The 16,188-nt window shown below is 39.8% G+C and overlaps 1 long non-coding RNA gene across 1 annotated transcript; it reads left to right on the top strand.

The window, feature by feature from the left end:
- The first annotated feature begins 3,727 nt into the window (after window positions 1-3,727).
- On the top strand, window positions 3,728-15,108 carry LOC145443630 (uncharacterized). The gene is made up of 3 exons (XR_013916496.1): window positions 3,728-4,151; window positions 13,702-13,848; window positions 14,903-15,108. It is a non-coding gene; the product is annotated as an uncharacterized LOC145443630 (long non-coding RNA).
- Window positions 15,109-16,188: the final 1,080 nt, after the last annotated feature.

Genomic DNA, 16,188 nt, shown 5'->3' with positions numbered 1-16,188 from the left:
AAGTTCCACATCCAATACTGCCCAATATCATCAGGCTGACATCTCCCATGAGCCATTGGTACAGTTGTTGGGGACCTATGGCTATTTGGGGTATAAGATATGGCTCTTTGACATATTTTTAAATTTGTACTTAATTTTATCGATATTGCAGCAATTTGTAAGTTTTCTTGATGGACGGAATAGTTATTCTCGTGGCAGCATTAACATGTATTTGAGAGGTCAAGGCAGTAGCGTGGGGACGCCGCAGTGATATGCCGCATATTAGCACAGAAGTGAAGCTCCGGCGGGTATTTCGGAGTGAAAAACATTGATTTTAGCTCTGAGCGAAAAAAATTCCTTTTTTTTAGTCATCCACCTGGCAATGTGAGCGGAAAAGATGACCTTTTTTTTTTTTTTTTTTTTAGTCAACCGATCACAAAGTGGGGAAAATTAACCGGTTTTTGAGAATTTCACTCCGGTTTTGTAAGTTGCAAATTTCTGAAAAAGTGTCCTCTTTTTTGATTTCCAAAATATGGTAAGCCTACTATATGACAATCTAGACTTCAAATACACTGATCTTCACCGAGAAATGAACTGCCTTCGAAATGACATTCCAATTACAAATCTAAATTACAAGCCACACTTCGCTTTCCACGTCCAATTTGATAAGTAGCTTTCAAGTACCTCCGGTAAAATGTAGGCGGGTGGTGTAATGGTAATGTTACTGCCGAATTAAGAAGTCGATCAATGTTTAGATTTTCGGAATCAGTGCTATAATTATATTAGAATAATATCAGTTACTATAAATCATGAACTATTTACGATGAATTGCGCTATTACAGAGAAAACATGGCGCCCACGACGAATCTAGTGTAGTGAGTTCGAATTCGTACTACGATGACGTCACGAATTTTAAATTGTGACATAACAATTAATTGACATGAATGGCTCTCTGGGGGTAAAAATTGAAGCTATAGGGCTAACATGGCTCTTCAGACAAAAAAAAGGTTCCCGACCACTGCATTAATAGATTGTGCCTTGAACGAAGGACATTGAATCTATAGCACTCTGTAATAAATACACAAGCTAGAACTCAACGACTGGCGAGCACAAATAACTCCGGTGTCTGTCCCAAGTTTAAACAATTCGGCTGGATTGGGAAATGTGGAGCATCTGGTGTGAAATCTCGACTTGACTCTGAATTGACGTATGAAAAATGTCGATAGGCTCGGACACAAATTATTGAGTTAATACAAACATCAGCAAATTTTACGACATCCCAAAGTCCCGTTAACAATACCCGAAGAGTAGCCATAGAGAACCTCTGATATATTGGTTTGTAATTAAATATTGAAGTAAAAAGCAATAGCATGGATTACGAGGAAACATATGCCAGCAATTTCACTAATCTCGCCCGCAAGCAATCGAAAGGTTTTCGTCCGGCCCCTGACCGAGGTTGAGTTTAACACCCCCCCTCCCAGATTGAGCACTCATGAAATTGGCAGTTTGGTAGATGGTATCCATCATTCTATATTCGATATCTGCTATTGGTTTGTCAGTATTTCTGATTCGATCGGTATCTGTAAGTAATTCTAGCCTGCTCACATCACAATCCTTCCCTGACATTTATCGTTTTTCTCCAGAGCTTCTATGTTAACTGATATATTTAAAATTCGTGTCTTTAGTTACAGTATGCGTCGAATGGGAGGATTGGCCTGCTTGTGAGGGTGCATGTGACACTATGATTTCGCAAGTCAGGGACTGTGTAGATACGAACTATATTGGAGCTTCTGAGACTCGGATGTGCGACACCCCAGCATGTGGTGAGATCCACCTTTTCCCGATAAAGACATTATTGAGGCTATGCAATGCAGTTATTTATACGTTCGTTTAGTATTAAATTTTCCCTGCCTTCGTACGATACAAATCTCGAACATGCTGCGACACATGAAAACTCCGCATGCCATATGGAAATGTTGATACTCAGCAAGCTCGTCAGATTCGCAGTCTCTGCATTCAATATTGCCATATTGACCAACTCACATTAGCCATTGGTAGATTTTGCCTTGAATGAAGGATATCCGATTCAATCTAACACTTTGTATTGAATACATAAGCTAGAATAGGGTTACCATATTTTTGCGGAAGAAATTTCGGACACTCTTTGGTGCCCACTAGCGGATTTCAAAATTGACACATTGTCTGTAAATATGACGTCGTACTAGCAAGTCTTTCACTATCGACCATAAGTGGTCACGATCCGGACCAGGAGCTGCTATAACGTTAGGTCGGTGCATTCATGTGGTTTTGTCTTGTAACCAGGATTGAACCAAAATTCTCCAGCCCACTTCTGTCCAAATAAACACTGATCTTGAGCCCACCATACGGTACTCGATGCAACTTGTGGGGGCTTACTATATACTAATATGCATCTGGTTTATATATGCATCTCGCCGTCAACTTTTATGAATGAAATCAGTCTATAATATTGCTTGTTCCGTGTATTACTATAAAATTTTGATCCTTTCTCCACCCACGCATGATCATAGTTCGCCGTGAAGCTGGTAGAGGATAATGACCTGGGAAATACATGGAATGGAATTATACATCGTAATGTCATGTCATTCCACCAGAGGTGGTCAGTAACGAAGTACTTCTACTCTTTGAAGTACTTGAAGTCGATTTTTCCTAGTCACAATACTTTTTAAGTAGTTATGATTTTACACTATTTCTACTTCTACTTCTACTTCTACAGGTTTCAATTTTGTAGGCAAAAATAAGCGTAGAATACCTACTTACTTACTTACTTGTGAACCATCACTTCTACTTCTACTGGAGCAGAAATTCCGTCGTTACTTCTACTTCTACTTGAGTAGCGACGGTGACTACTTTGACTACCTCTGCATGCCACACTGATAAGACTATTTGTGATCCTAAATATAGATCCGGTTGCATATCCGATGGTTTTCAACCATTCATGGTCGCGGCTCCATTTCTAATTTGAAAATATTTTGTGACCCAGCTCAGAATTTGATGAGCTGGTTACTGAAAAACGGTTAAAACATTTGCCCGGACTTATTCACGGCCTATTTTGGAAGCTGATTACGTTCAACATCTTCACGAACCCCAGGATGAAGACAAACGACCCCCATGTTTAGAGCCAATATCTTTGACTAAAGCATCTAAATGGCTTCACCCGACCCTAGTAATACACCGTTCTCCTATAATTGCAATTAATGTTAGACTTATTTCAGTAAATGATGGTTAGTTTTTATAAATTTTGATTTCATGTTTTGCGAGGGTAGTGGTTCACATATTTAAATCCATTATTGTCACACGAAATCGCGCCCAGCGCGAAGAAAAATTTCAAGTGGCATAAATCTGCCCAAAAATAATATCGTTTCTGTTGATTTAAATAGCTTCTTGCAGGTACGGAACTTCAGTATGCAATTAAATGGTATATTCATTTGTAATGAACCCGAATATTTTCGGCTTACACACTCGTCAGGTGTAATCGCCAGCAACTAGTAAAGAATTCATAAGAACATCGTTTATCAACTATCGGATTCTGTGCTACGATTATTGATATACAATGTTCTTTTGACTGTTGATTTACGAAAACATTTCGATCCTATTTCAAACCTTCAAAATGCTTGACATTTCGGCATATTTTAGAAATTCCTCCCGGACGCACTTTGAACAGTGAAATTCCGTCCGGATGTTTGGGAAATTCCGGACGTATGGCAACCCCAAGCTAGAACCCAATAACTGGCGAGCATAACTAATTCCGGTGTGTTTCCCAATTCTAGACAATCAGGTTGGATTGGGAAATGTCGAGCATGTCGAAAATTGTTGGTCAAATATTCTGAGTCTGCGATCCGCTACGTCAACCCTACATTGTGAAAGCGTAGTGAATTATAGCGTAATAGCGAACATTCTGCGATTTAGCGTTTACAATTCAGCGTTAATATTTAACGATTTAAGTAGACCGTTACTTTGTCTCGTTTTGTTCAAAAGTGTAGTTACTATTTTAGTGTGTACTACGTGGGGTGAGTGGGGTCCGTGTAGCGCTAATTGCGACACTGGCGAAAGGACCAGGACGTGTGATGTTGGAGAGGGAGATCTCACCGGCTCCGAGGATACGGAGGACTGCAACCAATTCGCATGCGGAGGTTGGCTTCTTATTGGTATCTGCTTTATTAGCGCGTAATTGACACTATGCAATATCCCAGGCATTTTATATACTATATGCATATTCACACTCTTATAATCCTTGAAAACAAATCCTTAGCGCTGACTACCGTGATTTATTTTACCTCGATCCTTCCGCATTTCGTTCACCATCTAATAAGATTTTCGTTAAGATATGGCCTATTCCTCATCGTGAAACTACGCCGTTACGAATGGAATCGAATATTATCAACGCGTGCATCCTAATCCAATGACCCAATACACTTTCCAATCCTGCGATCTACATTTCACATTTGCAAGCTTGAATTACACTGGTCAACACATATTTTAGGCAGACAAAGCAAGAGTGGTTTGTTGGGGACGGGGTTCTGAAGTAAACTGATTCTGAATAAGACCTTATAGTTATTACAAATTGGTCTGGAGATAACCCATTCGGCTATTTTGACTAAAATTTCATATTTTCGCTGTATGGACTAGATAACAAAAACAGCTCAGTCATATTATGAAGTTCAGAAATTCAATCTAATTGGTATTTGTGTACACTGAATAATGTTTTAAATCATAATACAAAAACATCATTAAATTTTAGGGGTATTAGATTTATCCAAGGTAAAGACTTTCGCGGATATCATGTAGGACATAAACTCCAATCATATATATAAGTATCTTCATACAACTCAAATAGAGTTGCATCAATTGAAGCAGATTTGTCATACAAAGCACGTACAAAGCACCTGGAATATGTGCATTGTACAATAATAATATTATTGAATAGTATATTCATATTAAAATGAACCCGAATATTTTCGGCTGACACTCGTCAGGGGTAATCGTCAGCAACTAGTAGAGAATTCGAAAGAACAGCGTATATCAACAATCGTAACACAGAATATGACGTCAAAGCGCTTGCAGGAACGCATAAATCAGCATGTCCCTAGATTCATTAGAACACGCTCGGTGAAAAGCTCACCCTTAACTCACCCGCTCAAGATTGATGCGGAACAATCAAAGGCCATAAATTATGCAATTGGCAAACACTTGTTGGATAATCCCGCTTGCGCGAAAAATTATCGAGACGACAGATTTCGCATACTCGGAAAGGGTCGCTCACACTTTCATTTGTGTGCCTTGGAGTCGACTTTTATCAAAATACACCAGCCAAGGCTGTGTCCACAAAAAGAGTTCGTGTATCATCTAAAAATAGTACATTGAACGCTCTCGTATTCGACATTTCGTGCTGGTGACGTCATATTTTGTGTTACGATTGTTGATATACGCTGTTCTTTCGAATTCTCTACTAGTTGCTGACGATTACCCCTGACGAGTGTCAGCCGAAAATATTCGGGTTCATTTTAATATGAATATACTATTCAATTGTATATTGATGTTCTGTACCTCAAAGAAGCTGTTCAAATAATAATATTAATTTATCTTAAAATAAAATTGTTTCTTATACGATTTGAGCTAGTAGGCAATTTAGGAGAGTGTCTCTAAATATCCAGCAATAGCCTGTCATCATATGCTCATCTCATCTGCCTTGATGTCGTTCTTTTATTGTTTAGTTCCCCTTGCACCCCACTCTAATTCCTAAGATGATCAGGAAATATATCTAGGGGTGGCCAACTTTTTGGGTATTGACGGCCGCATTCCGATTATACTTATGTAGCCTACGGCCGCATTCCAAGGCTTAGCCGTAATGAACTAACTGGACGAAAAAAAATCCATTGTTATAATCTGTCCATGTCCATTTCCGGTGAACTCCGGGCGAATATACTTTTCATATCGGCTTGCTATACACACCGAAATCGCGAGTGGTCAACTTATGAATATATACTTGGGTTGGTGAGGGTCGATCGAAGTGCGAAATAATTTCGTATTTACTAATGAGTTTCGTCATCAATATTGGTAGTTCCATAAAATATGATCACATATATATCTTTTCTCAGCCAGTGTCATCAGATTCACTGGCAGATGTGATGGGGGGGTGTAGTCGGAAATTTAGGGCAGAATATAAATGCTATTGTATCGTTCGGGTGAGGATATTGTTATTAGTCACTTTATTTCATGCTGTTATGTCTTGACCTCCCATCAGGATTGTCGGTATATAGTGGTAAGATATTGGAATCTCCCAAACGTACCAAAAACTAATTTCTTTTGTGAGGAGCGCAGGATTCCATGTTGGTATTTGGGCACGGGGCACGTCATTTTCCTCTGCTGTTCGCATCTGTACTGTGGAGCTGAGATTGCAAAGTGCGCTACTATATAAATCTCTCAAAAATTCGGATACAATTCCTAAATTCAATTTGCATGTCGACGGCCACCAACACATACTAATGGAATTGCGTGTCACTGGCCGCACAATTTTCCTTCTACGACCACATGCGGCCGTACAGCTGCAGGTTGGCTACCCATGGTATAGCACAGGGGTGGGCAAACTTTTGAGCTCGCGGGCCGCATTCAACATCTGAATTCATTTGCGGGCCCCACTATATAAAATTGGGATTATAAACCAAAACGCAATATTGATATATGATTATATATAGTGACGACATGGAGAAAATATATTTGCTTATAAAACAAGCCAAATATTGGTTTGGGTACACGCATCAGAAACATATCGTGGCGAGATTTCATAGGCAGGCGGACCGCAATAACCAATTTGTCAAAACTAGAGAGATAAAAGGCGGTTGGCCCGATTCTTAGAATAGGATTGAAATATAAATCTGTGAGCAGTGATCTGTTCATAGATTTAGTAATTCCACTTTTGGCTCCGTTCCAGGACACACAATGCTGACAGCATCATAACCATGTTAGCTTCAAACACGCTTCTACTATGTGTAGATAAAATATAAATGCCCTCATTCCACGCATACAGACAACGAATGTACTTAAGACACGCGCGAATCGGTTTTTTATAAGCACATCACTGAAATAATTAAAAATGAAGTGGGCAATCTGAAATCTCACTGGTTATCCAAATTATGTCAATCTCGTTGCAGCTATCCCGCTGTGATATCAAGTATTTACCTTAGATCAGTGGTTCTCAAACTTTTTAAGACACGCCCCGCCCCCTTATGATGGTCAAAGATTTCGCGCCCCCTTATCGTCATATCACAAAACGCAACCACGATGGTAGCAAACGTAACGGGTAGTTTGATGGCGTGGAAGGTTACGACTGTGGATGAGAGATTTTTAAATATGTAATTCAAACTAAATACATAGCAATAACAATGAATTGGGCGAAAATCGCGCGGAACGCGAAAAATTTTTTCATTCGAGCTCAGCTTCGCGCCCCTTTCAGATGCTTTCACGCCCCCAAGGCGGGCGCGCCTACCAGTTTGAAAACCACTGTCTTAGAATTATCATGGTGAAATATAATAAGAAGAAGTTAATCAAGTCCCTGCATTAATTCGATTTTTAGTACGCATTTTATCAAATGTTTTAAAAAGTTTCTTTCGACTCCCGCGGGCCGTAGTTTGCCCACCCCTGGTATAGCATAGAAATGAACAGTTGAACACTTTGAACAGGAAGCGAACTTAATTGCTCATGGCGTGGAGAGCCGTGATGGTCCATCAGGACGTCATATACGCACCAAGGAGAGACCTTGTGGTGTTCTATGCCATCCCGTCTTTATTAAGATATACCTTGCGTGTAATTTTTTTAAACTGTAGCAGCAGAACACCCCCCGCAGGCTTACTATGTACCAAAATCACGAGTGTAAGTGCTAGTAACAGTTTTCTGGATTCCTATTCTAGTCGTGCCTCAGGAAAAATAATTTCGTCGATATATTGGTTGTTTCCAATATTATTGTCAAATATGTATCCATTCCTAGCCCGCGTGATCAGATTAACCGGTGAAGATGATGCAGGAGGTATCTTCGAACATTTTGGACATAAAATTAATGATGATGCATCTTCCGACTCTTATTAATCACTTTGTTGGATGTTGTTATTTTTTGACGTCCCATTAGGATTGTAGGCATAGTCGAAACATATATTGAAGTCGGTCAAACGTGCATGAAAAAAACTTCATTCATGAGACACGCACGATTAAGACTTGGTATTTCTTTATAGGGCGCCTCATTTCCCTCTGTGGTTCGCATGGTGGGCTCCGATTACACAATTATATTAAAGACGAATAATCCAAGGCACTCTAAATCGCGCCAAACGTGTATAAAATATGCAGTTTGAATTAAAATCTCTCAAAGATTTTAGAGCCAATTCGGTAATTCAAATTGCATGTTGACAGCTGCCAACACACGCTAATTTAATGATGTGTATAGAACCGCATAATTTATGCTTTAAGGCTGCATGCGACGGCACGTCTGCAGGTTGGCCACCTCTGCCTGTTGAAATTATGATGAGCAAGGCTGCAACGTTTTGGAAGTGCCAAATGCTAATCAGGGGCTTCAGGTTACCGGGCCCCCGTATGGCACACTGACTCTCAACCTCTACCCTGCCTCTGGCTAAGCCCTTCCAATTATGTACACTGCGTTACTTATAAGCATATCGCAGTAAGTACCAATTCAAAATGTCTGGAACCCAGGATATCGCAAACTCACCGCGTGTCAACTCCATCCTGGTCTACTCCAAAATGAACCAATAACTCCATTACCAACGCTGATATGATGAGAAACATTTGCTTATGACATTACAAAAGGAATGTAATTTACAAGTTGCGTAATGCTGATATGAACAATGGACATTGTACGATATTGCACACCTGGTCAACATGTTCTGAAGCATAAACTCGTCTATTTGTTGTTATTGCTAGTCATTGGTCCATTTTAATGCGGATCTGGTACACCCCAGTACACCCCATCCGAGTGGTACACCCTTTTTGAATTTTTCTACACCCTGGGGTGTACGATACACCCGGTTGAAGAAACCTGCACTAGAGTGATATGCCGGATGTTGCGGACAGGCTATTTGTTGATTTGAGTAGCCTACCTCCAATATCATAGAGACGTCTGATAGTAGAAATAAACAATCGCCTTTTACTGCAACATAAAACTTCTCGAGTCTGTGACCCTAATATTGGTTAGCAAGAAATATAAATGAGCATTTGTGCACAACGAGCCGGTTGCGAATCACTGGTGTAATAGGCCCAGTGTTGGGATGACTAGAGTCACCTTTTTCGTTTGACTTGACTCGAGTCACTTTGCTAAACTGACTTAACTTGACTTGACTTGACTCGGCGTATCAGAAATGGGGATTGACTCGTGACTCGGGATCAAAATTCACGAGTCAATTTCAAGTCATCAAGTAATCGGTGTCGATAAAAATCACTCTATCTTGCATATGTTCGGATTGTTCGCGAAACGCTTGTGTAACCCGTGGCGGCCGTGAGAGCGACCAATCATTCAATGACAGTTCGTTTCACTGAGCCTCGATTGTTCTGTCACAAATAAGTTGACAGCAAACGAAGTGATCTGAGCTTATAGCTTGCGTTGTCGTAACTCTAGTGGTAAAGTAATAGAATACCAAAATGTCTATTTCTGTTCTCTGTTCTTACCTTGACCAAACCTCTAGTTTTATTGAAATTGAAGCCGAATATAGTTTATGCAGGGATATATCGAACTCCTACATATCCCTCAACTTCTATATATCCCTGAGATTATATAGTAGGCTTACCATACGTCCTTCCTCTCTTTTGAGATTTTGTCCTCTTTTTTGAAAATTTAGGTCAGATTTAGAGCAAATTGCGAGCGATATGCCGTAAATTGGTACAGAAGTGACGCTCCGGAGGGAAATGCTATATTGAGCTCCGAGCGGAAAGATGACCTTTTTTTTTTTTTTAGACATCAACCTAGCAATGCGGAGAAAAAAACGGTATTTTGAGATCTGAGCGCGAGGTGATGACCTTTTTTTTTAGTCAATCGGTCACGAAGTGGGAAAAATTCACCGGTTTTTGAGAATTCTACTCCAGTTTTGCAAGTCTCAAATTTCTGAAAATATTTCTTTTTTTTAGATTTCCAAAATATGGTAAGCCTATTATATAGTCCTCAACCATTGGCGCCGGTTCGAATGATATCATATCTATTTCTAAATGGGTAATGAATGGCATCTTATCAATTCGTTTTTCTATTCTCCATTTTGGCTGGTAACCAATGTTCCCTCTAATTGTTGACGAGTCCGCGCAAACACGCCAACTCACTGCACAGGCCCATAGACAACAGTGCGCAACCCGACCCCCCATATGGTGACAAGCCTAAATTCTGGGGGCTGCGCCCCCCAGACCCCCCTTCGAGCCTTACGCTTTTTGCCGCTACTTTTCATCTATATTGGGTGTACGCTTAGTGGGCGTATAGCCTGGACGCGCGAAGCGCGAAAAATTTATATAATTCATGATTGAATCGGTCAATATGATCGGGAATTGCATATATATATTGCTATCAATTTTTATCCTCTCTCTGCTCACGTAACCAGATTTACCGGTAGAGCTGATCGAGAAAGGTTTGTTGGAAAAGGTAGGACCCCTAAATAATAGTAAAATATCTTCGGACGTACAGCCGTACAGTCGTACACCCGTTGGCAATGACTTCGTTACATGATGCTCTTTCGTGTCCTCCTATCTGCCGTGTCAAAATATATTGAAATCGCCCAAACGTACTAAACTGAGACGTACACGATTTCAAATTGTTATTTCTTCTTCGATAAAGTTACATAAATTTCCAAAAAATTACTTCATGATTTAGTTTATTCGCGAAATAATTTTGGTTCCCCTTCGAGCTCGGGCCGCCCAATCGGGGGTTTTGGGTGCGGCAGTTATGTTCTTTTACGTAACACCAGACGTGCGTGTATCCATTTGAGTCACATGATTCATTGATAGAATCAAAATACAGCATTTACCTTTAGTTATATTGCATTACTCCAGATAATTACATTATGAGTGAAGATGGGGAACTACGCTCTAAACATGGTGTGGTCTCGACTTGAAGTTAAGCCATTGAGGGCATTTTTTTCTCAGAACGCCGTCGCGTTTGGGCTTCTGCTGAAATATTTTCGGGATATGCACCATAGCACACGTGCGACTTTGTGGTGTCGCAAAGGGCTAAGAAGCATTCACCCGCAATTGCGATAAACCTTGACATCATGGATATCGCACGTGTTCTGTGGTGCATATTTTGAGGGTGTTTTGGCTACAGTTCGAGTGCGGTGGCTTTCTGAAAAAAAAATTAATGTTATTCCCTTCCATATTGTGCTTCTCTACATATTATGCAGAACACACCTTTATCGCTCGAAAAAGAAAAATTCTCACCTAATTTTACAGTTTTTTCTTCCGTTTTCACATGCCCCGACAACAGCTATGTTAAACGAATCGCGCTTTTTCGCTAATTTGGCTTGGTGAGGAGATGAGAAACTACCCATTCGTTTTGCCATTATTAAAAGCGGTCAGTATAAACATTGCGGAATTAGCGAATATTCACTCAACGTTGGCCAAACAGGCAAACAGCTATAGCCAGAACACTTGTAACGACAAAAATGGACGTCTGTAACCGCAAGTCCAGAGATGGGCAGATTTGAAATTTCTATGTCCTAATCCAATCCAAATCCGAACCTTCAAATCCAAATCCAAATTCTAATCCATACCTTTTTCATATTAAAGTCCATGTCCAATCCTAATCCGATTCCAACTGAAAATTCAGAAAAAAATATTAATTTATGCAACAGAGGGATTCGAAAATTTTCTTTCACAGCCAACGATTCACTTAATTCAAGATAACTTAGTAACCATAAGTACATTAATAACTGATCTGAATAAAGTTTGTCGCCATTCGCCACACAACATTTCAATCTCCCAGAAAACAGGTAAATCCAATCCAAATCCTAATCCGTTCTGAAAAAAATGTCCAGTCCAAATCCAATCCAAATCCGACAAAATTTCACAAATCCTGTTTTTTCAAAACCTAATCCTAATCCATGCTCATCTCTGGCAAGTACTGTAGACGGCGAATCGGAATTTTGTGCGATCATCTGTGACGTCACAATAAATCCGTGTAAATGGTGACATAGGCCGCTATAAATTACTAGTAGACGACATACACGCACGAGAACGCACTCCAAATCAATAAAGCCATCGACGTAGGCCTACCGCGGTAAAACACTGATGTGACGTCTTAATACCGGCAATATGCGCTCATTACTATCAAGACATAGAGTCAGATATAATGATACGAATATTCTCGTTTCTTCACGGTGCGCAATATCTACCTTTGCGGGCAGCACTTGTACCTCGGTTTCAGACTTCAGCGATAGCAGTATTTGCCCCAGACAATGTTCCCTCTAATTTTTCACAAATCTGCGTGCCTGCGCGGTCCCTTGGACAACAGTGCGCAGCGACTAAAAAAAAGTCATCACTTCCGATTTTTTGTGCGCAGCCTAGATTTTCTGTGCGCAGAGACCGTTTCAGCACTGCGCATTTGCGCGCGTGCGCAGCTTAGAGGGAACGTTGCTGGTAACTATAAATTGAGGCTATGCAATTACGTAGAATAACAGTCCTACGTATATGTGAGGGATACAGCGCGTTCTTGCGTGCATATTTAACTCTATATTCGTTCATCGGTTCGGAATCAATGACTACTCAAACTGTATTTCAGACAGCTTGCAAATTGCAATGACGTAATCATGCCTCATACATTATTCGAAAAGGCAACTTGACTGGAAATGTGACTTGACTCGTGACTTGACTGGACTTGAGACTTGGCTCGACTTGGCTCGAGTCACCTCCAAAAATCGAGTGACTTGACTTGACTCAAGTCACCTTTGAAAATCGATTGACTTGACTCGACTCGAGTCAAAATGTGCAATGACTCGGATTGACTCGTGACTCAAAGGTAGTGACTTGATCCCAACATTGTGTAGGCCTACATGTGGCGACAGTAAGCCACTAATTCATTTCATTCAAATAAAAAGTCTGTTCATGTTAAATTTTAATAATTTTTCAATCTCTTCCTGGGTAATGCCGACAAATGCTATATTTAGTCGCAAAAGAATAAGTGTCAAAGCTGATAAAACAGTGGGTTGCAGTCGGAAGCAAAACAGTACCCAAATTCCCTACAATATATTGGTTTCGTCACTATACTCGTCTTTCTGAGATATTATAATTATTGAACACAACTTAATTAGGAAATATACAGGTAGAATCAGATCACTGAGTTACGACGTTACTGCCTGTAGAGCAGTAGTCCTCCACCTTTTCTAGTCTGACGAACCCTTAAGCTAATCTGCAAGCCATCGGTGAATCCATAATTTTGCATAATCATAAAATTCTACTGTATTCCACATCTAATATATTACTGTAGAATATTAGTCCATAAAAGGAAACACTGCATCAATAACACTGTAGAAGCAATACGTAATTTTCTCCCTGAACAAGAAGATTATTGTAATTATTCACTGTGAATCAGAGTGACTTTTATCATATGAGTCAGGTGTGTCTTGACCTGCGGCTAACCCGTTGTTGTTATACGGCGTGCCCGTGACACCAAGAGTTTCTATTGGCGTTTCAATGCGGTTCTATTTCATGCAGAATGGTCCAACTATGGCGGCTTTGGCCCATGTGTGGATGGTACTAAATCGAAAACTAGAACATGCGAGTTGAACGGAGTTACAGTGGCGGATGACCAATGCGAGGGCGATATGAACCCAGAGATAAAAGCATGCTGAGAATGACAAGGTGAGTCTCATATTGTAAAGCACACAACTTCGTGACATCTAATTTTGACGAAATAATTTGTCCTGTCATTCTCGTATGAACCACTGTGATTCTATTCGAATATTTGACGTAAATCGGTATCGGTGTAAGACTGTGAGTCATGGAAAAATATTCTGATGTCATGTCATTCCGTTGTTTAGAAATTTCATCGACCTACACAGAAATGGATTGTCAAATTATTTCCCAGACTATATTTGCAGTATAACACATGAAAACGGCTGTTAGGCTGTGAATTCCTATCTATTCTGCAGAAGGAACAATTTAGTGATGATAAATGAATACCTACAAGAGCAGACCTGGGCAAAGTGCGGCCTGCGGGCCAAATGCGGCCCGCGAAGCTATTCTGGGCAGCCCGCGACAGGTTACTTGGAATTCAAAACATAAAACTTGCTCTTTGAATGACTAAAACCATAGACTGTATCAACTGAACAGGAAATTCGTTTACTTGGTCGCCTGTTCATTAATATGCCACGATTACGCTCCTACGTACCTCGCATGTGTAATCCAGATTCAAAATAAAGGCAGTGTAGTAAAGTATGAGTAGCAATTAAAGTCACAACAAATCACTATTTCCATATCGTTTAGGTCAAACCTTCTTTGTTGCCATTGTCACATTACGCATTATACGGTAGGTGTTTCAATTTGTTACGTGATACGTTTCCAAATCCCTATTTCAAAAAACAAGTTAATCGATAAGTGCTTGCGATTTCTATATGACCCATCATTAGGGCTGTTAAAAAAACTTTTCTTCGGATTTCCCTGGCTATGTGATAAAATTGTTAGGTTTGCTAAAACAACACTGCACACCACATTTGGCTCAATTCAAACCAGTCGGAGCGAGGTTCTTGAAGTAGAAAGTTTATTATAGGCTATTTATTACCTAAAAAATAAAAAATAAAAATTCAAATTTTTCTGTTTACCCCGTAAAATCGTTAGGCTGTCAGTAAAGATAATGCACAGTAAAATTGAGTCATATTTTGAATCCGTCGTTTTAATTTTGGTTTCTGTATTGCAGGGCAAGGGTCATCGGATTCGTCACGGCGCGGATGAAGCACATGACGCATGCAATCTGACGTTGACTGCACGGAACACAAATGATTTCCATGAATATATTGCAAAAACGGACTGTTCTAACAAATTTTGCTGTTTGGCGTTTGTTGTTTGCCATTCTCAACTTATTTTTTATTGCTTATTCAATTATTAAAAATCAGTTCACATTAACTTGGTCTAAGTGCGTGAATAGCGCAAATATAGAATCGTAGTCACTCATGCATTCCATAGTGCAGTAATTACAGCTTAATGTCTCTGATGATCTGTATAAAGTTACTGCTATCCAAACGTCTTGGTGCTCGGCTATACTAGGCTTACCATACGTCCTCTTTTAAGAGGATTTGTCCTCTTTTTTGAAAATTTAGGTCAGATTTACAGGAAATTGCGAGTGATATGCCGCAAATTAGCCCGGAAGTTAAGCTGCGGCGGGTATTTCGGAGTGAAAAACGGTGGTTTTAGCTCAGAGCGAAAAAAAGACCTTTTTTTTTCTAGTCATCCACCTGATGATGTGGAAAGAAAAACGGTATTTTGAGCTCTGAGCGGAAAAGATGACCTTTTTTTTTTAGTCAACCGATCACAAAGTGGGAAAAATTTACCGGTTTTTGAGAATTCTTCTCCGGTTTTGCATGTCTGAAATTTCTGTAAAAGTGTCCTCTTTTTACATTTCCAAAATATGGTAAGCCTAGGCTATACGTTACTTATTTCGAGAAGCTGTTCCTTGGGTGAAGTTCTTCGTAACAGATATATGCTCAATACAATCGGTTTATTCAGACGTTGATGCAGTAAGTAGCGTATACACTACAGTCTCAATCAATAATAATCTGAAACACTTGTTACAGACACTTATATACGAGTCTCGACTCTCGAGTACTAACAACAAAAAGTAGTTTCTTATTCGAGACATAGCGAGATATCATGGGCCAGTGATCACAGCTGGATAGCTGCATTATCTCTACTTGAAAAGGGAATTAATTAGGACTAATTAAGGGAAAAGCCATTAGATTCTACGACCATGAGTGACAATATTAATTTACTATGTCCAGTACAAATTTGGTACAGAAAGGTCACCCCGTCCCCCAGTAAAAACGAGATATAGGTTCGTAACAATTACGTTTACGAGTAAAGACTTTTAATTTCAACGACCTTTCACGTAATTACATGAAATGTTATCAAACGAACTACAATGACTTAGGCATATACAGTTTCAGTTTTAGTATGAGAATTGCAAGAGTCAGGTTTCATACTGCTTTT

The sequence above is a fragment of the Botryllus schlosseri genome, chromosome 7, assembly GCF_051294905.1.
Source record: "Botryllus schlosseri isolate E-star chromosome 7, Bs_hap1, whole genome shotgun sequence".
Lineage (NCBI taxonomy): Eukaryota > Metazoa > Chordata > Ascidiacea > Stolidobranchia > Styelidae > Botryllus > Botryllus schlosseri.
Note: the sequence above shows the minus strand (reverse complement) of the source record. Positions and strands in the feature narration are given on the sequence as shown.